General features: G+C 49.1%; 1 non-coding gene across 1 annotated transcript; it reads left to right on the top strand.

Moving 5' to 3' along the window:
* Positions 1-2,442: 2,442 nt before the first annotated feature.
* Positions 2,443-2,524, top strand: TRNAS-AGA (transfer RNA serine (anticodon AGA)). Its single transcript has one exon. It is a non-coding gene; the product is annotated as a tRNA-Ser (tRNA).
* The last annotated feature ends 1,433 nt before the right edge of the window (positions 2,525-3,957 follow it).

Here is a 3,957-nt window from a genome sequence, read left to right as displayed (position 1 = left end):
TCTCATATCCTACTGCTCATCCAGCCCTCTGCCCCATGCCCCAGGGAGGAAAATCTCAGCTCTCCCATCCCACCGACTCTCTCCACTCAACAGTGTGAGTGATTCAGAGCAACCTGGGCTCAGGAGAAATGGGAAATACACTGACTAACACTCTCTCGTCTACACTAAAAATAACACAGAGGGGGCATGACATTATGGGCTGTTTCTCAATAAGAAGGTCTAAGCCAGGGATCAGAGTGTGTCACAGTGTTGAAGGGAAGAGCCTTTGTCAGAGACACTTTATAAGTGGAAGGTGCTCTAAGGATTGTGAAACTGTGAGCTTGACAGAAGGGCTTGGTTTGGAATAGACCATGGTTATTCACTAGCCACTTTGCTCCAGTCCATGGCACAAAGCACCATAAACCCAGCAGAATCTGGCCAAGAGACTATTCACCTCCAATTGGCATCTGCTACACACACTCCCTTCCCAGTCACCACTATTCAGGATGTAGCTGAGTGAGAAGGTGGCATGGCTGAAGCATTTAGCAGGCAATTGAAAACTAGTATAGAGTCCAGTAGCCCTGAGGACACTGCTTAATTCTGAGCACTGGGTCTGCCGCTAGTCAGCAGTGAGACTGAGGAGACATAACTGGCACCTTAAAGCACATTTACCCCTCCTTCCTTCACAAGCTGCAGTAAGCAGAGTTTCACAGCCCTGGGCACAGCACTGAGGGGCGGGGGGGCAAAAACCCAAAGTCGCTCCTTTGCCTCCTGGTTCTGCTGCTTCCTCAGCCCCCTCCGCTGAAGAGACACCATGAGAAAAAAACATCCCCCCCTTTTCCTTCCTTCTCCACCTCCTCCGCTGGCACCAGCTGGGCTTCAGAGGTGTGGCTTCCCCACTGCGCGGCCACCTCGCTCTGCATGGGGTGCTGGGGGACAATGGGGTGGCTGATCCTCAGCCCCCCTCCCTGCACTTGGGGGGGCTGTGCTGCCACCCCTTCCCTTCCTGGCAGAGCCCACCCCGGCTTAGGGAGCTGGGCAGCTGCGAGCAGGCAGGAGCCTCCTCCTCCCTGGGGAGCCAGGCAACCAGCTGACGCTGCCTGCAGCCCCAGAGTAAGCAAACAGGGTTGGGGATGCGGGAGGGCGGTGAGGAGCCCAGAGCCAGCCTGCGGCCACACACAAAACCCAGCTCCGGACTTCGAGTCCAGAGCCCAGTGCTGGCTGCATGGAAGGGCACCACTTCTGGAAAATATGCTCGGGGGGGAGCGGCCACTACCCCTGCTCCCACTTAGCTATGCTACTGTGCCAGCTAGTAAAACACCTTAACGAGGAGGCATCCCTCTCCCTGTCAATGATCTCCCTCCTTCAATTCAGTGACAGCTTGAATTATTCCTTATCCCGGCAGAGATGGAGGATTCAAAGCAGCAACATCAACCTCCTGTGTAGCTCACAGGGAATGAACATAAACACTCCCTGGTATCTGAGATGTTTAGTTTTACACTTGGTCAACTACAAGGCCAAAGGGAAAGGAGGTGGTGCCAGATATAAAAAGTGAAACACGACACATCATAGTTATGTCCAGAGTGACTGCAATTTTTTTTATAGACGTCTTATCATCAGTGCGTTGTTTTCTCTGGAGTCTAGACCTTGACCAAGAAATTTGTATCTTGATAAAATAATTGACTGCCCCTGGTGAAGGCAATGGACTTGACACCCACTACGGTGTCCCTACACAGGTACAAGTACTAACAACATGGCTGCATTTTAGCCATAGTTTTTAATCAGGGCAATAAATTGAAACAAACTCCTGTTAAATGATTTCCCAGCCTGAGTCCTTCACCCACATTGCTTAGGGCACTGGGCCACCATGTGGATGTTTCATTTCCCACCTCAATTTCACACAGAGACACAATTTCCTTTGCACAAATCTGTGAACAGCAAAACCTCCCTATGTCTCTGGTCTGAGCCAGGGTATTCGATTCCAGTGAACCCTTCTCTCCTGCGATGGCGATGGGCAGACAGAGGGGTCGTGGCACCTGCATCCCTGCCAGGGAGATATTGGCTCGGCTCTTTCTTTCTGCTGCTGTTGTTCGTCCATGAAACATCGAGGGTGAAATGCAAGGCTGAGTTCATGCACCAGCCCCTGGAAATATTTCAGTGCCCCAGAGAAATCCTGCCCCCTGCTATTGGAACGATGTGCTGGAGATTTGACTAGGAAAGGGACGGTCTGAATTGTCAGAGTGGGGAATGAACAACACTCTACAGCAATGTCGTTCACACAAACACACTCTCATCCTGCTCCAGCCGGAAGGGAAATGGGCAGGAATTCTCGCTGTTCAGCCAAGGACACACGTACACTGATGTGCAGCCGTGAGTGTGCTGGGGAAGCTGGTCTGAGCAAACAATGGGAATGACAATTCAGTGAGAACAGAATCATCATGTAGTGAAACAAATGTATGTTAAGTAGTTGTGGCCGAGTGGTTAAGGCAATGGACTAGAAATCCATGGGGGTCCTCCTGTGCAGGTCCAAATCCTGCCAACTATGCAAGCACTGGGCTGTTGTTGTTGTTACTATTGTAGTCTTAGTGCCTGAGCATCCACAGTGTGAACTGGAGCTAGATCTAGTTTCACTCTGTCTACACTTAAAACACTGCTGTGGCACTGCTATAGCTCTCTGGAGCAGACAGTGACTGGAGGGGTTTTCTCATCCCTGTAATAGCTACATTGACAGAACAGTTCTTCCTTTTCTTTAGCACTGTCTAATCAGGGCTTAGGTCACCTTAACTCTATGGGTTGTGGGCGGGGGGGGATCACACCCTGAGAGATGTTGCTTTGCCAATTAAGTGCCCAGCATACACCAGCCCTTAGATTCCTCTTGGTATTTCAATGCAGGCACTGACCTGTGAGAGGAAAACATCAGATCACAAACACAGAGACTGAATTCCCCACATTTAATCTTGCTGCACTTTCCAGAAAGTCACAAAATTCAATTCATTCTTGCTAGGACAGAGAAAAAATAAGTGACACTAAGTTTTTGGCTTGGTTACATAAAAGTAAGTGTTTAATTAATATAGTAAAACTCTGTACTGATTCCTCTAACTAACACCACAGCGTGAAATAGGAACAGAGACAAATCTTGTCAGTGACAACTAATTTTGCAAATGATCTTCCCATTATTAATTTCCACGCTGCCCCCATTGGAGGTCTGGGCATCTCCAGTGTCATTGCTCTGCATTCACCTTCCCCTAAGAATTGTTCTCTGACATTCGCCTTCCTCTACAGCGTGGGGCACGGGGTCACTTGCTGGAGGATTCCTTAGACCTTGAGTTCTTTAAGCCACGATTTGAGGACTTCAATAACTCAGACATAGGTCAAGGGTTTGTTACAGGAGTGGGTGGGTGAGATTCTGTGGCCTGCATTGTGCAGGAGGTCAGACTAGATGATCAGAATGGTCCCTTCTGACCTTTAGTCTATGAATCTATGAATTTATTCCCAAATTTGGAAAATTGTGCAGTTCAGAATGCGAATAGTGACCCCGTCTCCTTCCTGCACCTGCTCTACATTGCTCCCCAGCAGCTTCTCCCCCTGCACAGTCACCCCAGCACGGCAGTGCAGCCCCCCAGGGTTCAGCAGGGGCCCCTGGAAAGGACAGTGGGTGCAGCTAACAGCCCAGTGTGCCTGGCAGTGAGGCAGCTGTAAAAAATCAACACTCCCCCTCAGAAGCACAGAGATTGCATTCCTCAACTTTAACATCATGACTCCCTGTAGAAAACCACACGTGTCAGTTGTATTTTCACAGGGAGATGCAAAAATCAAGTGACACCAATTTTTAAGTTGAGTAAATAAAGTTGAGGAGATAGTTATTAACCTCACAAATATACTAAAGATCCCTCAACATAACACCTGAAGGTGAAATATGAACAGAGACAAACCTTGTCAGCAAAGGCTCATTTCCCAAACGATCCTCAAAATGTTACT

Source organism: Gopherus flavomarginatus, assembly GCF_025201925.1.
Source record: "Gopherus flavomarginatus isolate rGopFla2 chromosome 13 unlocalized genomic scaffold, rGopFla2.mat.asm SUPER_13_unloc_1, whole genome shotgun sequence".
Classification (NCBI taxonomy): domain Eukaryota; kingdom Metazoa; phylum Chordata; order Testudines; family Testudinidae; genus Gopherus; species Gopherus flavomarginatus.
Note: the sequence above shows the minus strand (reverse complement) of the source record. Positions and strands in the feature narration are given on the sequence as shown.